This window comes from Hyla sarda, chromosome 2 (genome assembly GCF_029499605.1).
Source record: "Hyla sarda isolate aHylSar1 chromosome 2, aHylSar1.hap1, whole genome shotgun sequence".
NCBI lineage: Eukaryota > Metazoa > Chordata > Amphibia > Anura > Hylidae > Hyla > Hyla sarda.
Window position 1 is genome coordinate 392,432,106 of NC_079190.1, and position 18,906 is coordinate 392,451,011.

At 43.0% G+C, this 18,906-nt stretch overlaps 2 pseudogenes; both read right to left on the minus strand.

The window, feature by feature from the left end:
* Positions 1-6,781: 6,781 nt before the first annotated feature.
* On the minus strand, positions 6,782-6,903 carry LOC130359967 (U2 spliceosomal RNA; annotated as a pseudogene).
* Positions 6,904-7,503: 600 nt separating this feature from the next.
* On the minus strand, positions 7,504-7,582 carry LOC130359952 (U2 spliceosomal RNA; annotated as a pseudogene).
* Positions 7,583-18,906: the final 11,324 nt, after the last annotated feature.

The following is an 18,906-nucleotide window of genomic DNA, read 5'->3' on the forward strand; positions in this document are numbered from 1 at the left end:
TCGAATTCGCGAATATTCGCGAATATATGGACGAATATTCGTCATATATTCGCGAATATTCACATATCCGTTATATCCTCGTTTTATTTTCGCATATGCGAATATATGCGTATGCGAAAATTAACATATGTGAAAATTAGCATATACAAAATTCGCACGTACGAAAATTCGCATATGCGAAGATTAGTATATGTTAATTTTCGCATATGCGAAATTTCGCGCGCCAGTCTCGCACAGTAGTATTACAGCCTTCTTTACACCACACAAGCTGGAAGCAGAGAGGGATGATCACTGTGATGTGTACTGTGAAGAAAAAAAACAAAAAACAAAAACAAAAACGAATATTCGTAATTACGAATATATAGCGCTATATTCGCGAAATTCGCGAATTCGTGAATATGCGATATTCGCGAATAATATTCGAATTGCGAATATTCGCGAGCAACACTACTCCCGTTTTAGTAATCTCTTCTTGATTTCATTGTCCAGATTTCCACTAACCTCCTCTAGTACCATCCATCTTACATCACACACTTGATGCTGATTTTCTGCAAAGTGTTTTGCTAAACTGGTTTCCCAATGTTTAGTATTACCTTTTTCTTTCTCTTGTTCTTGTGTTCCTTTTTTAATCATATTTCGAATACTACTTTTATGCTCGTTTATACGTATTTTAATTGACCTAGATGTCTGGCCTATATAAATCTTGCCACATGGGCAAGATATACAACCTGTTTTGTGTCACACATGTACCATCCATGTATGGGAATCTCAGTGCCCCTCATAGGATGGGATATTGTGTCACCTTTTATAATTCCGCTGCAGTTTTGACACGATACACAGGGGAATGTTCCATTTTTTCTGGTTCTTAAAAATGTTTGCTTGGGTACCCGTTTCTTTTTTATGTCCGATCTTATCAACATATCCCCAATTGATTTTCCGCTCCTATACACAAATTTGGGGTTCTCTTTGAACAAAATACCATATTTAGGGTCCGCTCTCAACATACCCCAATACTTATTTTTTTTTTCTTTTCTTCCTAAGTTCTTCCCTAGGTATTTCATCTACTATTTTCTTTGCTTCCTCCAGTGATTTCTTATCATATCCTCGTTCTAAAAATGTTTTTATCAACTTTTCTTTATTTTTTACATAATCCTTGTCACGATTCGGCTGGCTGGAGGTGGATCCTCTGTGCCAGAGAGGGATTGGCGTGGACCGTGTTGGTGGACCGGTTCTAAGTTGCTACTGGTATTCACCAGAGCCCGCCGCAAAGCGGGATGGTCTTGCAGCGGCGGTAGCAACCAGGTCGTATCCACCAGCAACGGCTCAACCTCTCTGACTGCTGAGATAAGCACGGTACAAGGGAGTAGACAAGAGCAAGGTCGGACGTAGCAGAAGGTCAGGGCAGGCAGCAAGGATCGTAGTCAGGGGCAACGGCAGGAGGTCTGGAACACAGGCTAGGAACACACAAGGAAACGCTTTCACTGGCACAATGGCAACAAGATCCGGCGAGGGAGTGCAGGGGAAGTGAGGTATAAATAGGGAGTGCACAGGTGAACACACTAATTAAGCCTGCTGCGCCAATCAGTGGCGCAGTGGCCCTTTAAATTGCAGAGACCCGGCGCGCGCGCGCGCCCTAAGGAGCGGGGCCGCGCGCGCCGGGACAAGACCGACGGGGAGCGAGTCAGGTACGGGAGCCGGGATGCGCATCGCGAGCGGGCGCCTCCCGCATCGCGAATCGCATCCCGGCTGAGAGACATATTGCAGCCCACCCGGTCAGCAGGTCTGACCGGGGCGCTGCAAATGCGAGGATGTTGCGAGCGCTCCGGGGAGGAGCGGGGACCCGGAGCGCTCGGCGTAACAATCCTCTTCTGTACTACAGATTCGTTTAGCCCTAATTATCTGACCCTTGGGGATCCCGCCAAAGACTTGTGGTGCATGACCACTATTTTTATGGAGCAAATTATTTCGATCTGTCTCCTTAGAAAAAAGAGAGGTTTAAATTTTATCCTCATTTTTGGTGACACAAACATCTAAGTAATGTATCTCTTGTGTGCTACTTTCACACGTAAATTCTATAAGACGATGACACCCATTCAAGTATTTCACGTATTCCTCCAATTCGGGACGTGTGCCAGACCATAGCATGAACACATCGTCCACAAATCGGAGCCATACATTTACATACTTGATCAATGGACTTCCTGGAACAAACTGACTTTCAAATCTATTCATAAAAATATTTGCTAAACTGGGGGCCACTGGGGACCCCATCGAAGTTCCTTGTTGCTGTAAAAAGAACTCATCTCCAAAACGAAAATAATTTTTATTCAAAATCAATTCCAGCAAGTCCATCAAGAAACTGATTTTTCTGTTATCAAGTGTACTTTCTTTTATCAATTCCTCTTTTATGGCCTGTATACCCTCTTCTGCGGGTATGTTCGTATACAGGCTTTTGATGTCCATCGTGCATAGCCACATATCTTTAGTGACTCTGCACTCCTGTATACGGTCCAAGAAATCATTCGTGTCCCGTAGACAGTTTGGTAAATTTTTAACAATTTTCTGTAAGTGGCTATCCACAAAGACAGCCAGTGGATATAGGACTGAGTCGACCATCGGACATCCCGGGGGTCGACTCAGATCCTTATGGATCTTCGGTAACAAGTAGAGTACCGGAACTCTGGGGGTGTTATTGCTTAGGGCATCTTTAACCTCTTTTGTTATGACTGCATTATTAACCGCATCTTCCAATATTAAATCAACCTCTTTATTTCATTTGTTGGATCACATTTCAACCTTAAATACACATCCTCTTCGTTTAACTGACTTTGGGCTTCTGACATGTATAATTCTTTATTCTGTACAATAATCGCCCCGCCCTTATCGGCTTTTTTCACTATAATTCTATCATCTTCCTTTTTAAGTTCTTCTCTCTCTTTCTTTCCCATGTTAGATTTCATCTTGTATTTGTTATTTTCCCACTCCTTACATATTTCATCAACTACCACCTGTTGAAAACCTTCAAGTAATACATTAGTACATTTAGGATCAAAATTGCTATTTTTATGTAGTTTATCCAGGATTTCTCCTTCACACCACTTTGTGTTACGATTTATATCACAGAAATACATCTTAAGTCTTATGGCTCTACAAAACTTATAAAAGTCCACCATAAAATCACAACTTGAAATATTCGTAGTAGGAACAAATCCTAACCCACAATTTAATACCTTCTTTTGTATATCGGAAAGTTCAACATCAGACATATTAATTAATAGCTCACCCCTTTTGTCGGTTTGTGCCTGTTCCGAGCTCGGGTATTCACACCTTGCGTTATTTCGCCGCTTTCTGTTCTTCCTTTTTCTTTCTTTGTGGTTTTTGGGCGTGCTCCTAAAAAATCATGCACATCTTTAGTATTGACCGATTTAGTAGAGTTTTCTCCTCTCTCACTGTCAGTTGAAGTCCCATCAAACATATCAAATTCACGTGTATTTCCCCTTTGTACTCTCCTTGTACGTCTTTTTTCTTCTGTCCATGTATACACACGGTCTAATGCATAATCCTTGGTGTCACGTTCAGATTTTTATAATTTTATTTGAAGTATTGTAGATCTTAATTTTTCTATATTACTCTGTAAATCACCATGTACTTTTTCCACAACCTCAGAACTTTCTAGTTGTTGTACAGTGCCCACATAAATAGTGTTATGCAGTATTTATGTATACAGTGTTTTGCAGTCATGAATAGAAATTAGAAGGGTCCTCCAGCTTCTATGAAGAGTTAAAAAGAGTGAGCTGACATTTCATATCTTCTGAACAAGGTTGTACAGTGCCCATATAGTGTTGTACTGTGCCCATATAAACAGTGTTGTACAGCACCCACATTAATAATGTTATGCAGTGCCCATACAGTGATGTACAGTGCCCATATCACGTTATGCAGTATCCATGTAAAGTTTTATACAGTGCCATATGGTGTTGCACAGTGTCAATATAAAGTGTTACATAGTGCCATATAGTGTTGCACAGTATCCATAAAGTTTTATACAGTGCCCATATATACAGTATTTTACAGTGCCCATATAAATAATGTTACACAGTGCCCATATATACAGCATTGTACAGTGCCTATATTTACATTACAATTGCAGAGTATACATATAGTGTTATACAGTGCCCATATAAATAGTGTTATACAATGTCCATACATGTTGTACAGTACCCATTTCAGTGGTGTTATACGGTGCCCATATAAATTACAGTTGCACAGTATCCATACAGTGTTATAAGTGCCCATATTTACAGTGCCTATATATATATAGGAATATGCAAAGCAGCTTATCACACCACCTTTTCAGGTAGCATGCCCTAAGATCAGCTCTGGTTCCAGTTACAAAGTCTCAGAAACTGATTGGGATTTATGCCAAGCCAGAATTCTCCCCAGAAGGAAAGAAGACCCATCTGCAGACAGCTGTTTCGGGGTGTTTTTATTTTTGTATTGAAGAGCCGAGGTATGTGCTCTCAGGTCACCCAAGTGCAAGTAAAAAGTGCAAGTGTTCACACAAAAAAACGTGCACGAGAATGCGGTCTATCGCAAGCCCTTCTCAGAAAGGAGAGAGGCCCCCAACAAACCAAACCCTTCATCTCCGGGCCAAAAGGCACCTGCAAGGTTCCAGGTACAATGTCCCCTTTCGTCGAAGCTACTCAGGGACCGAAAGTGTTCCCGGCAGACAACTAGGCGTTAACCAGATTGTCACCAAGGAACCAGTAAAACCGGTTCGGCATCCTGCTGAAGCAGGGTTGCCACGGGGCATAGCAGGGAGTGAGGAACCTCATGGCCACACACACCTCCCCTAGACCGGCAGGAGGGACACCCAAAAGGGCTACCGCACCCTACCAAATCCTTGTGAACAAACAGAACACAAAACGTGGGCACAGAGACAAAAAATAAATAAATAAGTGGATGTGCGCAGTGTAATACTGCCCGGACATCCGACCGGATCTATAAAAATTCCCATATACTAGCTGGAAGACTGGGATACTAAGGGTGAGTGCCCAGAAGAGTGAGAGAAAAAGTGCGTGCTACATGAATCCCTTCACGTGAAGTTGCCAATCCCAAGTGAGATCTGGCACCCTGAGGTCACCACTCCCACGGCACTTGTGCACCTTGGCCTCCACTCTATCCGAACCTTAGGGCCAGATCCAGCAGGAAATGGTCTCATAAGAGATGTGTAACACTCACGTTTCAAGAGACAGGAACCCAAGTGGATGTGGATCCGCTGGACCTGTGCGGCAGATGACTCGTACCGCACCAGGGAGCTGAGTCTAAAGTGCCGCTGATTTTCACCAGAGCCTGCCGCAAAGAGGGATGGACTTGCTGCGGCAGGTGGCACCCAGGTCGCTACCCCTGGCACGGCTTCACCACACAGGCGGCTGAGGAGATGCGAGACACAGGAGGGATAAGACAGCTCGTAGTCAGGATAGCAGAAGGTCAGGGCAGGCGGCACAGTACCGTAGTCCGGAACATAGCAAATGGTCAGTAGGCAGGCGTCAAGGAGCAAGGTCAGGTCACGGAGCAAAGGATCAGATACACAGCAAGGCAATAACAGGATTGCTTTCTCTCAGGTTCAAGGCAACAAAGATCTGGCAGGAAAGTGAGGAGGGTGTAGGAATTTATCAATGAGCAACAGGTGACTTACACTAAGGAGCACACTGGCCCTTTAAATCTTAAAGTTCCAGCACGCTCGCGCCCTTGGGGATGGGGACACGCGCGCCTCAGCAGAGAGGCAGAGGCGGGGCAGGAGAAGCACCAGGTGAGTGACGGACTGGGGCTCGCATGCAGACGCGTCCCGCGATGTGAGTTCCAGCCCCGCCGGCAGCAGAAGGTAACTGGACCATGCGCTCAAGGCCAGCGTGTGTGGCCAGAGAGCTTAACGTAACAAGATGACTGCGGCTGTATACAGCCATCCCTGGTACACCTGTCCTACTGTGTGGTTCCCCATCCTGCCTTGGTGGTCTTCCACACTGCCAACTAACTGTAAAGGTACTAAACTTGATCTTTGCAGTGTTTTTTTTTTTTTTTTTTAAGAGCCGAGGCAAGTGCTCTCTATCACCCAAAGTGCAAGAAAAAGTGCAAACATGTCACACTAAAAAAAAACGTGCACAAAGCATGCAATCACTTAGCCCTTCTCCAACAGGAGATAGGCCCCCTAACAAACCTACCTTTCACCTCCGGGCCAAAAGGCACCTGCAAGGATCCAGGTTCGAAGCCCCTTTTAGCTGAAGCTACTAATGGGCCATAAATGCACCTCAGCCAAGGAGCTGTATACTGATGGCATCTCGACCAAAGCAAAGATGTCCAGAGGTTGCAGGGAGGTGAGGAACCTAATGGCCACACACACCTCCCCTAGACCACCAGGAGGGACACCCAGAAGGGCTACCGCATACTGACATATCCTGTGTACAAAACAAACATGTAAAAGTGGCACAGTGACAAAAAATAAAAAAATAAGTGGATGAGTGCAGACATACTGCCCGGTCATCCATCCAGATCTATAAAAATTTCCTTGATCCTAGCCAGAAGGCCAAGATACCAAGGGTGAGTGCCAAAGGTGAAGAGTCAATGGTGCAGTGCTTCCACTCAGTGGGGAATCCATCCAGTGAGTTTAGGCACCTCAGGGTCACCACTCCCCAAGGCACAAATGTACCTCAGCTCTACACCCCCCCCCCCCCAACCTCATGGCCAGGCCTGGAGGAAACAGAGCACATCAGAGCAGCCATTGAGCTGGTTCTGTGGCACCAGTCCCGAAATCCCCCGGTACCCCTGCTCCTCCATTCCTACCAGTGGACTACCTGATAAGAACAGAAACTACACTTGATCTTAGCCAAATAGCCGAGAAGTGAGGCCTTTTTACCGAAGCTACTAAGGGACCACAAATGCTCCCGGCATCCCCCTTGGTGTTAGCCAAGGTATCTGCCTGCAGAGCCGTTAACGGTCGGTACCCTGCCCATGCAGGAGTACCCGGGTTTTTTTGCAGGGAGGTGCAGAACCTGATGGCCACACACACCTACCCTAGACCGCTAGGAGGGACACCCAAAAGGGCTACCACATCCTAACAATCCTGTGGACACACAACACGCAAAAAGTGACACAGTGACAAAAAGAAAGAAATAAGTGAATGTGTGCAGATATACTGCCCAGTCATCTGGCTGGATCTATAAAAATTTCTCTGATCCTAGCCAGAAGGCCGGAAATCAAGAGGTGAATGCCACAAGGTGACAAGGTGAAGACATCATGGTACCAGTTCTCCCAGTGAGTTTCGGCACCTCGGAGTCACCTCTCCCCGAGGCTTTAAAGTATTTCGGCTCTAGACCCTCCCAGCTTCATGGCGAGATCCGGAGGGCACATTGGGGCAACCGTTGAGCTGATTCCTTAGCACCAGCCCCGCAACGCCCTGGTACACCTGCCCCGTCCATGCACCACCCATCCTCACCAGTCCCCCATTAGTGGTGCCCGATTCACCGACATTAACTGATAAGAACAGATACTACACTTGATCTTAGCCAAAAGGCAGAGAAGGCCACTGCCTTTCCATCTATAAGCTCCTCCCCTCTTCTACCCAGTCAAATGATTGTCATCCACGAGCTACACTGGGTATCTGTTAGGCTGCATTCACACTAAGTTTTGTCCATACGGGGACCGGATCTGGCTGGGGGATGGGAAAACCGGGCGCTCCCGTATACCAGCAAGTCCCGGCCCCCATCTCATTCATTTGAATGAGCTGACCGGAGTCAGATAGTGACTCCGGTCGGCTAATTTTTGCCCCATATCCGGTTTTCTGGCTGGACTGAAAACTGTGGTATGCTGTGGTTTTCAGTCTGAACAGAAAACCAGATAGGGGGCAAAAATGAGACATCACTATCTGACTCTGGTCGGCTCATTCAAATGAATGAGATGGGGTCCGGGTCCGGCTGGGATATGGGACCACCGGTTTTCCCATCTCGGATTCGGTCCCCGTATGAACGAAACGTAGAGTGAATGCACCCTTAAACATCACAATCGAGTTAGAACCATATCTACTGCTACTCAATTGACAGTCACCCCAACCAGGAGGAGGAGCAACAGTCAGAATGAGAGACTATGAGAATGATCTGCTGGATTAGGATCCTGAATTTAGAGCTCCCAGAAGCAGCCAAGAGCAGAAGGAAGCTCGTACTTCTTGTAAGGAGAGTGTAAATTTAGGCAGCGGCTCTATCTAGTGGCAGTTGTGAATTATAACAGCTCACTGACATGACAACCAGAACTAGACAATTTTATGGGTGAAGGATAAAGTGTGAGATTAAAAGTTGGAGGGGGATTGAAAAGAAAACCACAATTTTGCAACTTTTGGGGTTTTTTGTTTTCATGCAGTGCAGTTTACGGAGTTTTACTGCATGCAGTTTTCATGCAGTGCAGTCAACTAACATGTTATCTTTTTTCTGTGGGTCGATACAATTAAAATTGTATCCATGATTACATGCTTTTCAATTATTGAACTACTTGTACTACATGTTTGATGTGCTGTGATCTTAAATTTTTATCTGTACTACTTTTGCTTATATGTAACTTCTTGATTACTTTTTATTCCTTGTTTTCTTGGATGTGATGTAACCTAAAACCAGCAATTTTGGACTTTAATAGTTTTGTACGTTTATGCTGCTCACTGAACGGAATCATAAACATCATATTTTAATAGTTCAGAAATTTCCAGACACAGTGATACCAAATATGTTTTTCTTTAGTTTTTTTTAAACTTTTTTTTTATTTGTAAAATGAGGGGGGGATATCATTTTTAATTGGGGAAAAGCTTATTCACACTTATTGAAACTTTTTTTTCTAAATTTTGCTAATACTGTTCAGTGCTATGCAGTGTAATCGGCAATCTACTTATGTGGTCTGCCAGAAAGCAGACAATAGAAAAAGATTGCTAGAGTGGCCCCAGAGACAGGTGAGGACACCTCTGGCTGCTATCTTGACACATCGGACCCCACCTGTAGCTGGTCTGATGAGTCTCTGTATGTGATTCAGTACTAATCACAGCATCTGAAGAGTTAATCAGTGTGATCGCTTCATAGTACGGTGGACATAAATGTGATCACTTCATAGTACGGACAGGACTCAGGATGTACATGTATGTCCTGGTGCGCCGCATACCAACCAGCCAGGGCTTACAGGTACGTCCTTTGTCCCCAAAAGGTAAAGGGGTTCTTCATCGGAAAGAAAATGTTTTAAATCAACTGGTGCCAGAAACTTATAAAGATTTGTAAATTACTTCTATTAAAAAAAATCTTTATCCTTCCAGTACTTATCAGCTGCTGTATACTACAGAGAAAGTTGTGTAGTTCTTTTCTGTCTGATCACAGTGCTCTCTGCTGACACCTCTGTCCATGTTAGGAGAGTAGGAGCAAATCCCAATAGAAACCTCTCCTCCTCTGGACAGTTCCTGACATGGACAGAGGTTTCAGCATAGAGCATTGTGGTCAGACTGGAAAGAACTACATAACTTTCTATGTAGAATACAGCAGTTGATAAATATTTGGGGGAGGGGGGAAAAATAAAAAAAATGCCATTTAGCTACTTTTGGAGTCTTCCATTTCTACGCTGTGCACTTCAATCAATCAGAGGCCGGAAGAAGCATGCACTGACATGTGAAAGGGCTGGAGTTGCCTCTGAATGCTCCTGAGGGTCCACCGATGCCTCCCCGTGATCCCAGACTTCTAGACACATGCTGTGCGGTGAGTGCATGTATTTGTTCTCTTAGTTATTGCTTTATGATACTCGACATGGATTACGTGCACCTCGCAGGTGTCATTCAATATATATATATATATATATATATATATATATATATATGTATATAGCTCCCGGACCTTGGCAATTGATGTCTGAACCCTCCTCTTTATAGATATTGGATTAGCTATCTACAGGTGTGCCCTCTCCTCTGTTGCCCCTCTGCTTTTAGTATTCCTGAGAAACACCTAAAGTGTTAGCAAACTTTCGGAATATCATTTTAAATACTTTGAGGGTGCAGTTTTATAGGAATTTCTATTATAAAGGCTCCTTGAATTCATTTAAAAACTGAAGTTGGCCCTAAAAGATTTAGATTTAGAAATTTTATGGAAAATTGCTGCTAAACTTATGTCTTAAAGGGGTACTCCGGTGGAAAACATATATATATATATATATATTTTTTTTTTTTTTATCAATTAGTGCAAGAAAGTTGAACAGATTTGTAAATGACTTCTATAAAAAAAAATCTTTACCCTTCCAGTACTTTTTAGCAGCTGTATGCTACAGAGGAAATTCTTTTCTTTTTGAATTTTTTTTTTGTCTTGTCCACAGTGCTCTCTGCTGACACCTCTGTCCATGTCAGGAACTGTCCAGAGCAGCATAGGTTTGCAATGGGGATTTTCTTATGCTCTGGACAGTTCCTGGTACGGGCATCATGTGTCAGCAGAGAGCACTGTGGACAAGACAAAAAAGAAATTCAAAAAGAAAAGAATTTTCTCTGTAGTATACAGCAGCTAAAAAGTACTGGATACAGCAGCTAAAAAGTATTGAACCGGATTAAATTGAGGTATAAAACATTTCTAGATCCGTTATCTGGTTCTAGAGATAGACCTGTTATTAGCCAGCATTATTATTATCCAATAATCCAATTCCTTTATCCAAGGAAAAATAAAAGAGTTAAGGCTCTTGAAAGGTGTGCAGGAAAAAAATAAAACGAAAAAAGGAAATCGACTGTGTCCTTAAGGGGTTAATCAAATGTACAACAAGACCTGAAATACACACTAACGGTACGGTCCCAGGTACCGCTTTGGTCACATTAAAAAATGTAACTGTGCACTAGATGGCGATCATCTGCTACATTGTGACTGTGCTAATGTAACCAAGGAACAAAATATTTTCTTAACTCATCAATCAGGTTTAAGTAAACAGAGAGGAAGAATAATATATACATAGTGATTATATGTTTAATCATCTTTATTATCTGATCAGTTTACATAGCATCCTTAGTTTTAAATGGGAGCGGCATCCTCTGCATAACACCATGAGCTACACTGCTGTTTTTACCACGCCACCCACCTTCTGCCACCACAGCCAGGCCTTTCACCAGGCCAGGCCACCTTCTGCGACCACACGATTAGGGGGGAAAAAGTTATAAGAGGACAATTTTAACCCCTTTTAACACAACCAGTTAAATTTTTTATTATTTTGTGAAACTGAAACAAAAACCCCTATTTTGCAACTTTTTGAGTTTTTTTTTTTATGCAGTGCACTTTACGGATTACTTGCAAATCTACATATGTTGTCTATTTTATCATATGTCCATGTTAGAGGATGAACGAATCGGCAATTAGCAGTGAGATTCAGAGAACGTATATACTCTGTTAAAACTGGAATTGGTGCTGTTAGAGTACTAGAGCCTATAAGGAATGAACATGGTGGCAAAGCAGAAGTTAGGATATTCGGTGGCTTGGAAAAAGTGGGAATTCCCCCTAGCGGTGATCGACATAGCCTCTTATTGGAACGAGAGGCACGCTGAATCCTGCAAGTGGACACGCAAGGTCCCGCAGGTCTTAATGAAAGAATCAACCTTATGCCATTTTTATAGTAATTCCTCTCCTATCACTATTAGCCTATATATATATATATATATATATATATATATATATATATATATATATATATATATATATATATTACATTTCCGATATTTCCTGTTGTGTCTTTAAACAATTTATAGCACATTATAGCATGTAGAGTAATTGTTTACACATTCCCTTGGAATGTCTATTTGAATATTGCTATGCTGCACTTTATAGCTTTGCACCCCATTGGTTTTTGCTTCGGCCGCTGTCTCTAGCTCCTGGCTGATTTACCGGATTGAAGTGACACCTGGACATTTTTTTGTACTGGTGCTCTCTGATTTTTCTTTTATAATCCAGATATTAGCACTTTACGGTAAAACTGAAATGTTCTCTTTGTTCTGTGGGTCAATACAATTAAAATGATACCCATGTTTACATGCTTTACTATTCCTGTACTACTTTTATAAAAACTTTAACTTTTTTAACAAAATGAGTATGTTTTAAACCACTCTATTCTGACCCCTATAACATTCTTATTTTACCGCATGCAAAGCTGTATGAGGGCTCATTCTTTTTGCACCATGATCTGAAGTTTTTATTGTTTCAACCTTTGCGTATATGTGACTTTTTAATCCTTTTTTTTATTTTTATTTTTTTACTAGTTTTACTTCTTATGTTCCCATAGGGGGCTATCTATAGCAATAATTAGATTGCTATTACTGATCACTGCTCTGCATATGTATAGCACTGAGCATTAATATTGGCGAACCACGTCTTTGGTCTGCTAGAAGGCAGACCAGAGGAGAAGATTGCTGGGGCTGGTCAGGAGGCCGGTAAGGGGACCTCCAGTGCTCAGGGCACTCATTGGACCCCTGTGATTATGTGGCAGGTGGTCTGATGAGTGTTCCTAAACCCTGATAATGCCACAGATGCCCTGATTAGTATTGATCACAGCATTTGAGGAGTTAAAGGGGTTATCCAGGAAAAAAAATTCTTATATATCAACTGGCTCCAGAAAGTTAAACAGATTTGTAAATTACTTCTATTAAAAAATCTTAATCCTTTCAGTACTTATGAGCTTCTGAAGTGTAGGTTGTTCTTTTCTGTCTAAGTAATCTCTGATGACACGTGTCTCGGGAACCGCCCAGTTTAGAAGAGGTTTGCTATGGGAATTTGCTTCTAAACTGGGCGGTTCCCGAGACACGTGTCATCAGAGATTACTTAGACAGAAAAGAACAACCTTAACTTCAGAAGCTCATAAGTACTAAAAGGATTAAGATTTTTTAATAGAAGTAATTTACAAATCTGTTTAACTTTCTGGAGCCAGTTGATATATATAAAAAAAGTTTTTTCCTGGAATACCCCTTTAATGTCATGTATCAGCGCAATTGCTGATGTCTGCCATTACCAGTGGACCCCTGGCTGCTGATAGCAGCCGGGACCTGCCATGCATGATGCGAGTGCAGCTTCTGTGCTCGCTTTATGTACAGGACATAAATGATCTGGTGCGTTATGTACCAGCGCACCAAGACGTATATTTATGTCCATTGTCCATAGGGGTAAAGCACACTTATTTTCTTACAAAAAATATTTTTTTAAAATAAGCAGTAAAATGAAACAAAACCTATATAAATTGGGTATCATAATCGTATTGACCTACAGAATAAAGATACAAGTTTATTTTTTGCATCACTGTAGATTTTGTGGTAAAATAAGTGATGTCATTACAAAGTACAGCTGGTCCAGCATAATACAAGCCCTTATACGGTTCTCCAGGGGGTTGAATAGAGTTATGGCTATTTAAAGGTGAGAAGGGAAAAAAATGCAAAAATTAAAAACATTTGTGCAGGATGAAATCCCTCTACATTCCATCATATTGGCATTTTAATCTGGTATACTAATCAGTTGGTACATCACTAGAATAAACCATCCATGTCTAATGAGTGGAGAGGCTATGGCCCCCCGTCTGCTTCTCTGTGACAGACAACAGGGTCTGGTATTTCAATGTCTCTGTTAGGAAAACACTAATGTGAGTGATTGGAACTCTCCAGAACATGTTGCTGTCATATAAAAAATAAATGAATATTTGGTAGGCAGAGGTAGACAGGTGAAGAAGGCTGTTTCTCAGCCCCCATACCATTAATGATGCACCAAGGCACGCCATGAAACCCTTGCCCTGTATTAACTTACAGAATCTCCATTACCTCAGTGAACTCTAACAGCAGGGTCATGGAAGAGAGGTAACTCATCTGAATTATCTCTTGCTTAATATGTAGTGATTTCGCGAACATAAAATTTTCGGTTTGCAAACGGCGAACGCGAACTTCCGCAAATGTTCGCGAACCGGCGAACCGCCATTGACTTCAATGGGCAGGCGAATTTTAAAACCCACAGGGACTCTTTCTGACCACAATAGTGATTTAAAAGTTGTTTCAAGGGGACTAATACCTGGACTGTGGCATGCCGGAGGGGGATCCATGGCAAAACTCACATGGAAAATTACATAGTTGATGCAGAGTCTGGTTTTAATCCATAAAGGGCATAAATCACCTAACATTCCTAAATTCTTTGGAATAACGTGCTTTAGCCCCCTTTAGGCAGCACATAGAGCACCCCTTTAGGCATCACATAGTTAAATCCCCCTTCAGGCAGCACATAGTTAGAGCCCCCCTTTAGGCAGCACATAGGTAGAGCCTCCCTTTAGGGAGTACATAGTTAGATCCCCCCTTTAGACATCACATAGTTAGATTCCCCCCTTTAGGCAGCACATAGATTCCCCCATGTTAGGCAGCACATAGTTAGATTCCCCCTTTAGCCATCACATAGTTAGATCCCCCCCTATAGGCAGTACATAGATTTCCCCATATTAGGCATCACATAGTTAGATCCCCCCCTTTAGGCAGCACATAGATTCCCCCATATTAAGCAGCACATAGTTAGAGCCCCCCTTTAGGCAGCACATAGGTAGAGCCTCCCTTTAGGCAGCACATAGTTAGATCCCCCCTTTAGCCATCACATAGTTAGAGCCTCCCTTTAGGTAGCACATAGATTCCCCCATATTAGGCAGCACATAGTGGGATTTGAACCCAAGGCCCCAGCGCTGCAAGGCAGCAGTGCTAACCTCTGAGCCACCATGCTACCCTTAGCATACATCTAATATGCACGGTTGCTAAAATGGACAGAGATGTCAGCAGAGAGTACCATAAAAATTAGGCATGTACACATGGCTCAAAAAGTTGGTATTGTTGTAGCAGCGGCCAGAAAAATTGCAGTAGCAGAAAAAGTCCAGCACCAGAGGCCATAAAAATGTACACATGGCTGGAAAATAAGAACAAGGGCATATCCAAGAGTCCAGAAGACTCTATAATGCAGGACGGAGAAACACACAAAGAAATTCTTTTCTAAATAACATTTTTCATCAAATAAAAAAACAGAGTTCTTCCCTCTCTGTATTTTACTTTTGAAAATTGAATGACATCCCCTCACCGACTTTTTCCTATGACAGCGTAACTGTACACAGCCATGTATGGCACGTTCCTGATTGGTCGCCCCCATACCATCCAGCAGCGAGCGACCAATCAGCTTCAAGAGGCCCGTCTTCATTCAAAATCCACCGCGGCAACCCTGCACAGCGTCACCAGGTTTACCCAATGCGCAGTGTAGGTGATATACCTGCCCTGACCTTGCTTTGCAGACCAGGTATCAGTGGTCAGATGGACCCTTGCCCCAACACTGTGTGCCAGACATGCCATTACTTCCTGTTGCACAATCGAGTACCGGTTGGGGTTTGCCTTTTTTGCAAATAAATTTTGGCCAGGTACCTTCCAAGGCGGTGTCCCAATAGCTAAAAAAAAAAAAATTTTAATTTTTTTATTTTTTTTTAAATTTGTGTAAAAAAAATGTAATACATTTTTTAAAAGCTGGCGGGCTATGAGTTCAGACAAGCCAGCTGTCAGATGCCGGGCTAGGGGGGTGACCTTGCGACATTGGCATCTTACGCTCAAACATGTCCTTGACAGACGTAGACATAGAGTAGATGCTGTAGGCCTGACACACATGCTTGCAGACAACTAACTGCTATTCAATCTATTACAGTCAAAATTGTATATTTTTTTGTTAAATTTACACAACTGTCACACCACATATGATTTGCACTAGTGTGACAATGAGCCCAGCAGGCCCAAAAACTCCCAAGTGTGAAGTGAACTTACTGATTTTATTTCACAGCCAAAAAATTTTTTTATTTTTTCAAATTTACACTACGGTCACACCACATATGATTTGCACTAGTGTGACAATGAGCCCAACAGGCCCAAAAACTCCCAAGTGTGAAGTGAACTGACTGATTTTATTTCACAGCCAAAAAAGTTTTTTGTTTTTTTTTTCCAAATTTACACTATGGTCGGTCACCCCAAAGATGATTTGCACTAGTGTGACAATGAGCCCTAAGGGCCAAAAGACTCCCAAGTGTGAAGTGAAGTGACAGATTTTATTTCACAGACAAAAAAGTTTTTTTTTCACACCAAATGTGATTTGCACTAGGGTGACACAATTTGCCCTGCAGGCAAAATAAAACGGCAACTGTGACGTGAACTGACAGTGACTGGTTTTATTTAACAGCCAAAAAAGGTGTTTTTTTTTTTAATTTGCACAACTGTCACACCAAATATGATTTGCACTAGTGTGACAATGAGCAAAAAAGCTTGCCAGCGGAGTTCCCCTTTTAAGCAGTGGCCCCCAACCAGGGTGCCTCCAGCTGTTGCAAAACACACGGACTGATATATTTCAGCCCTTTGAATATTGTAGTAGTTAGTTGCTTTAAAGAAAAAAAAGCTTGCCAGCGGAGTTCCCCTTTTAAGCAGTGGTCCCCAACCAGGGTGCCTCCAGCTGTTGCAAAACACAAGGACTGATATATTTCAGCCCTTTGAATACTGTAGTAGTTAGTTGCTTTAAAGAAAAAAAGCTTGCCAGCTGAGTTCCCCTTTTAAGCAGTGGTCCCCAACCAGGGTGCCTACAGCTGTTGCAAAACACACAGACTGATATCTTTCAGCCCTTTGAATACTGTAGTAGTTAGTTGCTTGAAGGAACTTAAGTTTTATTCTGGAGTACCCCTTTTAACCAGCGGTTCCCTCCTAACCAGGGTGCCTCCAGCTGTTGCAAGACACACGGACTGATATCTTTCAGCCCTTTGAATACTGTAGTAGTTAGTTGCTTGAAGGAACTTAAGTTTTATTCTGGAGTACCCCTTTTAACCAGCGGTTCCCTTCCAACCAGGGTGCCTCCAGCTGTTGCAAGACACACGGACTGATATTTGAGCCCTAAAAAGGGCTTTTTTGGGTGCTTAAAGCAGATGTTACACTAGTGCTTTAGGAGTAAAGTGGACCCTGAATACACCACCTAGCTGCAACCTAGCTATCGCTTTCCCTAAACAGCAGGAGCAGCTTCTCTGACCCTCCACTTTCTAAGCCTGCAGCATGCCGAATGAGGGTAAAATGGCGTCCGTGCCAGAGGTAGGAGGGTCTGGAAGGGAGGGACTGCTGCTGATTGGCTGTAATGTGTCTGCTGACTCTGACTCACAGGGTCAGAGTTTACCGCAATGTTAAAGTATAGGGGGCGGATCGAACTTCACATATGTTCGCCCGGCGAGGCAAACGCGAACATGCTAAATTCGCCGGGAACTGTTCGCCGGCAAACAATTCGCTACATCTCTATTAATATGTCATGTTATAAACCCCCCTGAACTGCCCCACAGTGTAATGGTATAAGTAGCTCTAAACTTTGAATGTAGACTTCCCAATTCAAAGGAGTATGTATGTTCCCTGCTACTCCAGTTTCCTCCTACACTTCAAAAACATACTGATAGGTGAATTTGGAATTTAGATTGTGAGCCCAATGGGGACAGGGACCAATTTGATTAATGACAAGCTCTGGACAGCACAAAGGAATACGGTGGTGTAGACAGGGCTCACACCACCATTTTTGTCTGTTTCTGTTATAGTATGTTAACACCTTAAGGACCAAGAGCATACATGTATGCCCTGGTCCCACTCCCCTGCTATGACGCGGGGATCAGCCGTCAGGACCCGTGTCTAATACCAGACATCACTGATCGCGGTGATGCCCGGCATTAACCCCTTAGACGCGGCTAAAACTAAAGTAAACCATTCCCGGTAGCTCAGTCAGGCTGTTGGAGACATCCCGAACCATTGAGAGGATGGTCCCTACCTGCCTTCATCTCCATCCCATCGGCAATCTGCTACTCCTTGCAGCAGAGCACCGATAACACTGATCAATGCTATGATCATTGAACAGTGTATGCAATCAGAAGACTGCATGTAATAGTCCCCTGTGGGGACTAAAAAATGGTGTATAAAAAAGTTAATAAATGTGATCTTAATATAATACTACCACAAACTGCACCCTCTGAACATAATACTACCACACACTTTACTCTCTGAATAAAATACTACTACACACTACACCCTCCGAATATAAAACTACCATACACTGCGCCCTCAGAATATAATATTGACACATACTGTACCATCTGAATATAATACTGCCACTTACTGAACCCTCTAAATATAATATTACCATACACTGCGCCCGACTGACATAATGGATGCCAACGTCCGTTACAAGCTCCACCCATGCTGTCACATCATGTACCAGGGAATGACAGATGCCCACAAGCTCCCTCTGAAGTCCGGTGCCGGTGGTCCGCAGCGGGGCAATGGGGGTGCGCCATGATCGGGTGGGTAAAGTCACGTAAAGCCACTGCCTTCAGCCAGCTCCTTTAGTTTTCAGCGGAAAAAAATGGCAGATACAGGGCACTTCCTCAGGGAATGCGTATATATACACATTGCCTGAGGAAGTGCCCTGTACGAGCAAGAAACGCGTTGCGATTGTGTTTTGAATTAACCATATGAAGTTAACCCCTGCATTACGGACTTTTCTTCTACTACGCTGCGCCGGACTAAGGATCGAAATTTACATCTGCCATTTTTTTCCACTGAATCTCCACCGGTGAGCAAGCCTTCAACCGGAGGATCCTGGCTGCATGCAGATTTATCTAATATGCTCTTCATGGTGTTGTGCCCACAGCGCAACACATTCTGGTAAGCGCAATTCTTGTACTTGTGCCAAATACTCTCACGGTACCGCACTAGGGGCGTGTGTGTTTTTTCTCTTCTTTCTTATCTACTTTAGTTTTCAGCGGCAGGGCTGTGCTTGCTCCTGTGTACTAGGAGCGCACCATCAATGACTGTAGCGAGTA